Source organism: Limulus polyphemus, unplaced genomic scaffold, assembly GCF_000517525.1.
Source record: "Limulus polyphemus unplaced genomic scaffold, Limulus_polyphemus-2.1.2 Scaffold3798, whole genome shotgun sequence".
Taxonomy (NCBI): domain Eukaryota; kingdom Metazoa; phylum Arthropoda; class Merostomata; order Xiphosura; family Limulidae; genus Limulus; species Limulus polyphemus.
This window is the reverse complement of record NW_013669408.1, coordinates 56,336-68,601: the sequence shown is the minus strand read 5'-3', so window position 1 is coordinate 68,601 and position 12,266 is coordinate 56,336. Positions and strand designations below refer to the sequence as shown.

Sequence of the window (12,266 nt, the reverse complement as noted above, 5' to 3'; positions counted from 1 at the left end):
GACTCCTACCTTGCCAAAATTTATATTTGTGTTCTCTACTCCTACTATTCTCACTGTTAAATATGAAAGAAAGATGATGCATTAACACTATCAATTCCCTTTAGAATCTTAAACACCTCAATTAGATCCCCCTAACTCTTCTTTTTTCAAAAGAAAATAATTTGAGAGATTTCAGCCTCTCCTCGTATGACAATCCCTCCATCCCAGGTACCATTCTAGTAACCCTTTCCTAAGGTAAGGAGCCCAAGATTGAACACAATATTCCAAATGTGGCCTAACCAGTGACCTGTAGAATGAAATTATAGCCCCTTTAGATTTGTATTCACTATTTCTGTAGATTCAACCTAAAATCCTATTTGCTCTACCACTAACAACAGCACACTGCTTGGATGGTTTTCGAGACTGATCAACTATTACACCAAGATCCCTTTCCTTCATAACACTGTTAAGGTTATTCCCATACAAATTATACTTATAATTTAAATTATGATAACCCACATGCATTATGTTGCATTTATTATAATTAAAACCCATCTGCCATTTATTTGCCCAACTTACTAAATTATCTAAATCCTTTTGTAAATCAGGAACATCCTCTTCACAGCAAGAAACATCCAATACCTTAATACCATCAACAAATTTAAGTAATTTATTGACCATTCCTTCATCTATGTCATTGATGTAATTCAAAAAGAGCAAAGGTCCTAAAACTGAGCCGTGAGGTACCCCACTTAACATTAATCTAGTTTCACTGAACTCCATTTGTAACCCTCTGCTTTCTTCCACCCAGCCACTCTTCTATCCAATTTGCTAACGTATCCCACACACCTATGGAAATATTTTTTTTGACAAGCCTTTTATGTGGCACCTTGTTAAATACTTTCTGAAAATTCAGATACACCAAATCTACACCCTTACCTACATAAACAGTAACCGTTTCAAAGAATGTCAAAAGATTTGTAAGGCAAAACTTTTCCCACAACTAATGTAAGACTAGTGGGTCTATAATTACTGGGACAATGTTTACCACCTCATTTGAAAAGAAGTTATATTAGCTAACTTCCAATCCTCTGGTACCTGTCCACTATTCAAGGATTGACAAATAATAACAAGTGGCTCACATATCCAATCTTTAACCTCCTTCAAAACCCTTGGGGAAATATTATCTGGCCCAGGAGATACTAGCCTTCCTTTATCATCCCTCAAGGGTCCTACCCCCATCCTAGCATTTTGTTTACCTTAATGTATTTAAAGAAATCCTTACTGTTAATTTTACATTTTCAACCAACCTTTTCTCATACATCCTTTTTGATGTCCTAATTTCCTGTTTCACAAACTTTCTTGATTTTTTATAATCTTCTAAATCTCCTGTGATACCAGTCAATTTAAATTTCTTAAATTTATTATGCTTTTCTTTAATTTTATTTCTTAAACTTTTTGTGAGCCAATCTAGTTTTTTACTTGCAGCTACCCTTTTCTTTCTATAAGGAATATGTTTACCTTGAATATTTAAAAATGCATCTCCAAACATTTTTCCACATCTGATCAGTTTCTCCAAATAATTGAGCTACCCAATTCACAACAGATAATTCTTGTCACGCCCCCTTCAAAATTTGCTTTTTTGAGATTTGTAACCAAAATATCATTATTCCTTATCTCCATGTGCAGCAAAACATCGAACCTAATAGAGCAATGATTACTTGCATCCAGATGTTCCCCAATTTCCATCCTCTCAAAAATTTCTGTATTTGAAGTTAACAATAAGTCTAAAATTGCATTGTTTCTAGTTGGTTCCTTGATTAATTGGTGAAGAAAGCCATCCTGAAGAGTTTCCAAAAACCTTTCTCCCTCACAGCTTGACTCTAGAATTTTCAAATCTATATTGCTGAAATTAAAATCACCCATAATTCTGACTTCATTAACAACTGAAATCTTAATCTTGTAAAATTTCTCATTAATTGTATCAGTATCATTTGGGGGTCTGTAACAAATTCCCACTAAAAGCCTTTTTCCTTTATATCTACTAACAGAAACCCAAATGGATTCAATCTCCTCAACTTCAACAGGATGTAACACATTTTACATATAAAGCCACTCCTCCCCTCCTCTTTAATACTCTATCCCTATTAACTAGCCTGTAACCCCATATTTCAAAGAAATTTCTGTCATCAAAATCATCTACATTTAACCATGTTTCAGTTACTCCCATTATATCAAAATCCTCCATTCCTACCAGTGCTCTAACATCATCTATTTTATTTCTTATACTTCTAGCATTACAATAGTAACAATTAAGCCTAACCTTACCTTCTATACTCATTTCTTATGCTAAACTTTTCTCTGCCTGCTATTCTTTTTTGCACTTAATTTTTCCTGGCCCTCACTACTGTCTAGTCCTAGTTTAAAACTTGCCTTACAGCTGAGTTAATAGCCTTAGCAAACAAGCCAGCCCCTACCATATTTAAATGTAAACCATCTATTCCAAAAAGCTCCCTTCTTCCACTGAACTAATCCCACAAGTAAAACCAGCCAATCTGCTCATCCTTACATACTAATCTAAGCCTAGCATTTAGCCCTAGTGACTTTAAAATAAATTAATAATGACAATAATAACATGCTATGTTTGAATACACTAATAATGAAAGTATCAGATTATGTTTTAACATACAAATAATAACTAATAATAACATATGCTATATTTTAATCTATATAAATAAACAACAATATGTGTATGCATATGTGTTTCTTATTACATTTCTTGATCAATCGGCACAAAACTTGACACAGTGATACAGGATGATATGAAGAAGGCCATGGGAGGTGGAGATTTCAGAAAACTACCAAATCATAACTTGACACAGTGATACATGAGGGGGGGGGGTTATTTCACCCATCAAACAGACAGGTACTCCAGCTAGTATGCTAATAATTACAATAGCAACATATGTTATATTTTAATACACTAATAACGACAATAACAGCATCTGATATTGTTTAATAGTCAATTATAATATCAATATTATCAAAGCCACTGATAATGACAATAATATCATATTCTATGTTTTAACACACTAATAATGACAATAACATTTGCTGTTTTAATAGACACTAATAATGTCAGTAATAACATGCTCTATATTAACAGACATTAATAATTATAATAATATACTGAGCCTTATGTACTGTTCAAGAATAAAAAAAATAAATAAACCCCAAATTTGGAGATAACTTATTGGACAAACTTTTCATTCAGACTTTACATTTAAATGTAAATTAGTATTAGCATAAAATAAACACCCAGTGTCTTTAATATTCAGTTAAATCATCTACATCAATACTGTGATGAAGCCCCAAAAATAAGACTAATATAATTAATGGGCAGTGATGGATTACTGGTACTTCAAGGTTGTCCTTATACATCCATACTTGAAGAAAAGTTGGAATATAGATTTTTAAACTCACCCTTAATTTTTCAGGAATTCAGTGATTCCTCTCAAGCTCCTGTAAAGTGTCGGCCTCCACTACTGCCGATGGGAAATCAATCCATTTGTCTATCCCTCTATTAGAAAAATAATTCTGTATTAATTGGAGCATAGCCTATCTTTTCCAGATCTCAAGCTTGTGTCACCTCATCCTAATATCTTAGAACATAACACAAAGAAATTGCAGGTCTTTATATCCTATGGATTTCCTGGATAATCTTGTAAAATTCAATAAGATCACTTCTTACCCTTCTTTCCCATAGGAAAAAAAAAAGAAAAAAGATCCAAATCTACACCCATATAACAACTCTTCTAAACCCAGACATATCCTAGTAGCCCTCCTCTGAACCCTTTCCAATAAGTCAATATTTTTGTAGGATAAAGAGACCAAAAGTATATACAGTACTACAAATGAGGCTTAACTAGTTATATGTAGAGAGATAATCACCTCTTTTAATTTGTAATCATGCCCATGAATTAAAGCTTGGCAATTAGTGGAATTTGATAAACAATCTTTAAACTCGTTAACTGATTACATTTAACTAATCAATTATTACCACATGAGCCTCAGATAAATGGAATAATCAAAAGTAATAATAATTGGAAACACTAATTTTGATTAATTGGTTATTTCTGTGAATCTTGACACTAATCAATTAAGCTGAACAACCTGAATTAATCAAAAATAATAGTGAGAAATCATAATGTAAATATTTGATAGTTGGAATAATTGAAGAAATGGCAATAATCAGAAACATTAATACTGAGTAATCAATTATTTTACTTGACACTGATTGACATAATTGATAACCACAGGTTGTCTATTACATCAAGTTAATTGCCCAGCTTTACTATAAATGTGTCCTACAATTTTACTTACAATTAGTAACAGAGAATTGTTTTGTTGGCTTGAGTGAATTATCTACCACAACTGTTTGCTAAAATACTTTTTTTTTCAGTCACGCTATTATATAATATAATGTTTAGGGACAACAAGGGACCAACTGGTCCATCAAGATTGTCCCATCCTCTCAGCAAAACTAAAACTATTAAATAAATACAAAGAACCTCAAAGTCAGCCCTTATCATTCATATACTTATCAAGCTATCTCTTAAACTCACTTAAATATACTGCTTCCAGAACATTTGAAGGCAATCCATTCAAAAGGCCAACCACCCTGTTAGAAAACAAACTGTCTTACCCTGCCAAAATTTGTCACCCAGCCCTACCATTTTCAGCATTAAGTATGAAAAAACAGGATGTATCAACACTATCAATTCCCTTTACAATATTAAACACCTCAATCAAATCCCCTCTAACTCTTCTTTCTTCAAGAGAAAACAATTTCAGAGATTTCAACCTCTCCTCATAAGACAACCCCTCCATTGCAGGTGCCATTCCAGCAACCCTTCTCTGAACACTTTCCAACAATTCAATGTCCTTCCTAAGGTAAGGAGCCCAAGATTGAACACAATACTCCAAATGTGGCCTAACAAGTGACCTATGTAATGAAATTATAACCTCTTTAAATTTGTATTCAATATTTCTGTAGATACAACCTAAAATCCTATTTGCCCTACCACTAACAACAGCACACTGCTTGGATGGCTTAAGAGACTGATTAACCACTACACCAAGATCCCTTTATTTCATAACACTGTTAAGGTTATTTCCATCAAAATTATACTTATAATCCAAATTATGATAACCCACATGCATTATCTTGCATATATCATAATTAAAACCCACCTGCCATTTATCTGTCCAACTCACTAAATGATCTAAATACTTCTGTAAATCAGCAGCATCTTCTTCACAGCTAGCAACACCCAATACCTTAATATCATCAGCAAACTTTAGAAATTTATTGACCATTCCTTCATTTATGTCATTGATGTAATTCAAAAAGAGCAAAGATCCTAAGATTGAGCCCTGAGGTACCCCACTTGTGACATTAATCCAGTTTGATTGAACTCCATTTATGATAACCCTCAGCTTTCTTCCATCCAGCCACTCTTCTATGCAATTAGCTAATTTATCCCCCCCCCCCACACCTATAGATATAATATTTTTACAAGCCTTTTATGTGCCACCTTGTTAAATGCATTCTGAAAATTCAGATACTCCAAATCTACACCCTTACCCTCACCTACATAAGCAGTAACCTTTCCAAGAATGTCAAAAGATTTGTAAGGCAAGATTTTCCCTTAGTGAAACCATGTTGACTATCCAATAAAATTCTAAGCTTTGTTTAATGACTTTGCAAAGCATCTTTCATCAGACTTTCCAAAACTTTTCCCACAACTGATGTAAGACTAATAGGCCTATAATTAATGGGACAATTTTTGTCACCTCTTTTAAAAAGAGGAGTAATATTAGCCAACTTCCGATCCTCTAGTACTCGCCCACTATTCCAGGACTCGCATATCCAATCTTTAACCTCCTTCAAAACCCTTGGTGAAATATTATCTGGCCCAGGAGACTCATTCTTTAAACTTCCCAATTGTTTCTTAACAAGCTCAGTGTTAATGAAATCATCTTGTTCGATCCTGTTTCCATCTATCAACTGTTCAAGATGAGGAATATTGCTTAAATCTTCATTAGTGAAAACTAAAGAAAATGCAGAATTTAATAACGTAGCCATCTCATAATCATCAGATTAGAACCTTTCTTTGTTATTCATCAAAGGTCCTACCCCAATCCATTTAATGTACTTAAAGAAATCCATACTGTTAATTTATATATTTTTAGCCAACCTTTTTGACGTTCTACTTTCCTGTTTGACAAACTTTCTTGATCTTCTATAACCTTCTAAGTCTCCCATTAAACCAGTCAATTTAAATTTCTTAAATTTGTGATGCTTTTAAGTGAGTTCCCACCTAAATAAACAAGTGATCCAAATTATGGTAAACCAAATGAATTACTTTGCACTTACTAAAATTAAAGGTCAAATGCCAAGGATTTGCCCAACTTCCAATTGCTCAAAGTCATTCTTTATCAGCACCCTCAAAACAACTAAAAATACCCAAGTACAAAGCAAACTTTATTAATAATGCCCTTATAAACATCACTAATGTAAATAATAATAAAACAAGGATCCATGCACTGGACCCTTATGCACATCACTAGAAAAAAAAGTCCAGCTTGACTCTACTCCATTAATAACTTTTAGCTTTATCACACCAAGCAACCATAAAATCCAATCAACTAATAATTCTACAATGTTGACTGATGTAATTTTCTTGGCCAATATCCTACGTGACACCTTATCAAAGGCTTTGAAAAGTTAAAGTAGATCATATCCAAAAGTCAACAGAAAAGAAAAGATTTTCCTTTAATCAATCCATGTTGACTTTCTTTTATGATATATTCTAAAAAATTATTCTGAAAAACTTTTTTTTATAAGACTAAAATTTTCCCCACTAGATAAGTAAGACTAATTGGCCTACAATTTTCAGGAAAGCTATTATACCCCCCCCCCCAAAATAAGAGTATCACTGGCAACTTTACAATCTTCATGTACCCTATCTGCCCAGTCTACTGTTCTATCAAAAATGAGAGGCTTGCGTATCTAATCTTTGACCTTTTTAAAAAGTTTGGAAAAACATTATCTGATCCTTGTGCTTTATATTTCTTAACATTTTACATACTTTTAACAAACTTGTATCTACTTGATTTAGATTCCAATATTTTCTTTAGGATGTTCTGGGTCAGAAATATTGCTAACATCCTCTCTATCAAAAATAGATGAGAATAGAAATTTAAAAACTCAGCCATCTCAGAGTCATCAGCAAACATCTTGCCATCACCTCTCTTCAAGGACTCAATCCCATTTTGTTTACCTTTAACAAAAAATCTTTGCTATAGTTTTCACATTATCAGTCAGCTACTTCTCATGATCCATTTTGAATTTTTTACAGTTCTGTAAACCATCCATAGCATATGTCAATTTAAACTAATGGTATTTATCCCAAATTTTCCACTTGGCGACCTTTGAAAGCCAAATCAGGTTTGATCTTCCATGGTATCCTTTACGTCTTTTCAGGAACATAACTATCTTGAATTAAAAGCACTTAAGATGTTTAAAATTTCCAAATCTGTTCCACATCACCTACTAAGTCATTATTCCAATTCATTTATAATATCATATATTATGGCTTCAAAGTTTTCTTTCTGACAATTAGAAACTAAAATTTCATTCCTTGCTCTCAATAAATAGCAAGACATTAAACCTAATTATACAGTTTTTTCCCAAATGTCCCTCCATTTCAACTCTTGCAATCATGTCCAGATTAGTGGTGAACAATAAATATAAAATGGCACTCTACCTTGGTTGGTGCCTTATTTGATACAGGAAACCACCCTCAATCACTTCAAGAAATCTCTCATCCTCACTACTTCACTCCACGCAATCCCAATTAATGTGTCTGATGAAACTTTGTAGAATGGAACGGCAACTGTCTGTTGTAAAGACACAAGTGTCCTCTAGACTTGTGTCTTTACAACAGGCAGTTGCCATCCATTCTACAAAGTTTCATCATGAATACTCTGCCTAAACAATCTATCAAAGAATGTGTCTGATATTAGTCTCCTATTACAACTGTATTTTGTTTTAGTACCAACCATGATCTAATTATACAATTGATATCATATGTATGACCTGATGGCCTCTAACAATTTTCAATTAAAAACTTTCTATCTTTATCAATATTTTCTCTACTTGTGTAACAAAGTACCATAGTAGATACTATGAGTGCATCATTAGTCTGATGCTTTCGCCTCTCATTTATCAAAAATGACAATGGGGACATAAGGTCACTTATACTGGAATGCTTATAAGGATGCAACACCTGAAGTTTAAACAAGAGTTCCTCACTTGAGAACTTGGGGAAACAAAATATATAATGTTTCTTTCTTCTCAATATAGCTGAAGCTATATACCCAACCACTGTGCACAATCAAATGAAAGTACATGACTACCACAAAAACAGTTTACAGTTTTGATTATACAGTTTTGGAATATTATATATTATTAGTGGTAACTTGGTGGACAACATACTAACTAAGACTACACTAAAAATCTGACAACATATAAAGTTTACATATACATGTTACAGATTTCTTTTATTTCTTACCAAGGGTAAAAACAAAAAAAGAACATACAAGGTTCATGAAACAGCTTTTCGTGGGAAGACATTTTCCACGTACATTTCGCCTTTAGAGGTGAAACATCGCCACATACACCAAGTACATTCAAGTTACACAAATATCCAAACAAGATGATACTGGCACCATCTGTTTGTTTTTTTGAAGTACATACTTTCAAACAAGTATAAAGGTGTTCCTACAGTTTTATTTATGTCACAACTTAAGTTTTTGATTCTTATAGCTTCCAAAGTTTTTCTTCTGTTTAGATTTTTTCCACATGCAATATTTACATGTTTTTGAAACTTATTTTGTATTATTTTCCAACTATGTATTCATTCTAAATGGACTGTCTTCAGTTTTTGTATTTTTTTTCCAACTAGTCATTATCTTTGTCTGTTTCTTTTATATAAAAACTTTGACAGTTTATGCAGTCTATTTTATATACTGTACCTTTACCATACTCTTCATTATAAAATTCTGGTAAAATACTTCTCATGAAGTTTCTAGTTTAATTACCATTTTAGGTTCTATGTTTAACTTGTGTTTTTACTTAATACATACCTTAGGCTAATTAATTTTTCACCAATAGCACCTGTAAATGATACTGATTTCAATATGCATTTTCTTCTTGAATTTATTTCTTTTACCTTTCTTCTTCATATTGTCATTTTTACCCTTTCTTTGTTTATTCTTTTATTTATTCTGAACAAACCTGACCTAGATGAAAGGCTTAACATAGCCCAATGGTCAGTGTACCACACCCTGAATCTGCAAGTCCATAGTTCTTGTTCTATTATCTTCAAAATGAATAATCAAACTACACACTTTAATGTCATGAGTGCATATAAAAAAAAAGTGACAATCATATCCCACTATTCAGTCAAATAGCAGTAGTCCAAGAGTTATAGGACTCCCAGTGGATACTGTTGATTAGCTGCTTTCCCATCAGTTTATTTGTTCATATTTGTCAAAGACTAAATCAGATAGCCTTTAGTAGCTTTGCATGAATATCTGAAAACAAACCTACAAAACACAGAAAATACAGTGTGCTTATCTTCATCAATCAGGCAAAGGTAAACAACAACTGATGTCTCTACACTGTTACTCACATAAAAACAAAATATATATTTCCACATGCTATTTCACCTAAGAAGAGAAACATATAAAACTGTCCAAAATATAAATGCTAGTAATTGCAGGTTAAGTTCAAAGGCTCGATCTGACAATTAGAAACCAATGCCTTAGCCTATTACCTATACAGTCCCACTACTTGCTGTAAAATGCAAATACTTATGGACTTGGTACACTGGACAAGTCACATGAATAAGTTTTGTCAAGGGAGGAGGTTGGGTGTTTAATTATTATAGAACCATAAAGGTACGAGTTTATAGTTTTAATTGTCATCACTTTTTAAAGGGTAGAAGTTGGGAGTGATATAAATGTAGAAATATAGGGTGGTTTATTTCTATTACAAAGGCATTTTAACATTTGTAATTTTTCAACATATTAGGGTGACTGTCTTCCCACAACTGACTACATACAGCAAAACTAACCGGTAGTAGGAGTTGAGACATTGTGGGTCAATGCACTCAACTTCTAACCCCTAAACTGATCTTTCATAACAGCTAACTAATTTGACATTTGCATTTGGATCATGACTGATAGATGGAATCTCCCCAATGCATTTGGGTGCTATGACCACAAAAACTGGCCAAGGACAGCTTTCTTTTTTGTTAGTCTCTTAATACACACCCCATTTTTGGTTCTTATACTGTCATCTATGTTATATAGTGCTGATTTTTATCATATATACACTTTTGATGTATAGCATTAGTATTATTAATACATACACACATACATATTTATATGCAACTACATATATATATATATATATATATATCCATAGAAATTGGACATCTTGAGTTTGTATATAGTCTTTTGAATAGTACTTTATAGTTGCATAACCATCACGTGTATAATCACTTCCTTTTAGTATAACAATTAACATTAATGATTAAACATTTATTTGTAAGCCTTCTAGGAAACTAGTTTTAAATATTTTTCTATAGTTTCTTTCAAAATGTATATGTAGTAATGTATTGTAGCACATGTGACTAATTTTTCCTGTTGAAATAATGCTCACTACTTCAAGTATTTAGCCATTACGTTAGATAGCCAATGTGCAGAAAACGAGCAATTAATCAATTTAACGAATCTTTCTTTCTCCATGAAAACAACAAATATGCAATACTTGAGTCTATGTGTGATTCGTGTATCTGTCTTCACCGTCACGACTAAGGTAATAATGTTAATAACATAGTTTATTATCTTAAAACTATGAATAAGACTCACAATGCGTAACATTTTTCGCTAAGAAACTTAGTAATTAAGACTATATTACCACATTACTCGGCCTATTATTATTAACAATGTGACTTAAGATATCAGAAAGTAAAATAGTTTACTTACTCATTAACTAAATACGTTACGATATTTACATACAAAGTAACTAATATTGTAATAGTAATCGTCAAATATATATAGTTCCAAAATATTAATTAAGATGTGCTCGAAAATGTTTTGCAGATTAAAAACATATATCTAAAAAGAGTTATAATAAATTTAACAAATGTATTACGCCTATACTAACAAAAGTTTTTCTAACTTACCCAGATGCCTTTCTTAGAAGTAACTAGAGCGCCATCTGTAACTGTAAGTACTAAATCTAAGGAAACAATTAAAACAAGAAAAATGTAGCTATCAGTAACGTACTATTATTGTTTATTTGAATATTATGCTTTTCACTTAATATATTAAACTTCAACAAGAATATTTTGATAAAAAATGTTGACTTATTATTACGACAGCTGAAATAAATTTATTATTCAATCAGCAATAAATACGCTGAGTTTTCAAAGCATTATTTTGTGATATTTTATTGAAATACTAGAACATTAATAAAAAGGAGTTTAATTTCAAGAAACCAGAAAAGTGATATCTGATGTCTTAACTTTTCATTACAGCTGTAAGATTGACGGAAGAAGTTGTTATAATGTTTGTTTGCTTGCTTGTTTCTTATCAAGCACAAAGTTACACAATGGATTATCTGTGCCCTGCCCTTCGCGTATATCGAAACCCGAATTTTAGCGGTATAAACCCTCAGACTTGCAGCTGATCAAGCCACCACTGTACTATTTTAATGTAATTCTAAGACTTTAAGGGTTAAAGCAAAGAAGAATGTGTTATAATAAGCCATCCACACCATATCTGCCATATGCAATACCGACAACCTATAACAAAAAAAAAAAAAAATTAAAAAAAAATGGCACAAGCCTAAATTTACAAGCAATTATATTTTGATTCAACAAGTAAAACTTATAAATTTATTGGTTGCAGCCATATATGTAGCAAAATGCTAACCCTCTAACAGACCTAGATGCATAGATATCCTAAAAATTTGAAATCTAAATTATTAACCATAAATGATAATAAAACCAGCCGCAGATCCTAATAACCTATCTAAGGGGTAGATATTTTAGGCCATGTGTTTGGGATTTTACTGTTACGTCTCCGTTTGTTAATTGATTTTCCGTAACTTCGTTCCGACGAAACTTTAGCGACACAAGTCCCTACTT

General features: G+C 32.3%; 1 protein-coding gene across 2 annotated transcripts in view; it reads right to left on the bottom strand.

Annotated features, from left to right (window-relative positions):
- The window catches only part of LOC106470062 (E3 ubiquitin-protein ligase DTX1-like), a 49,232-nt gene extending 38,008 nt beyond the window's left edge, over positions 1–11,224 (bottom strand). Inside the window, exons 1-2 of one of the 2 annotated variants that reach the window (XM_013930586.2) lie at positions 11,101–11,224; positions 3,463–3,559 (exon numbers count right to left, since the gene is read on the bottom strand). The gene's annotated coding sequence lies outside the window, so the exon portion shown is untranslated. The remainder of the gene's footprint in view (positions 1–3,462; positions 3,560–11,100) is intronic. The other variant, XM_022398601.1, reaches the window with a different exon arrangement.
- Between the last annotated feature and the right edge of the window lie 1,042 nt (positions 11,225–12,266).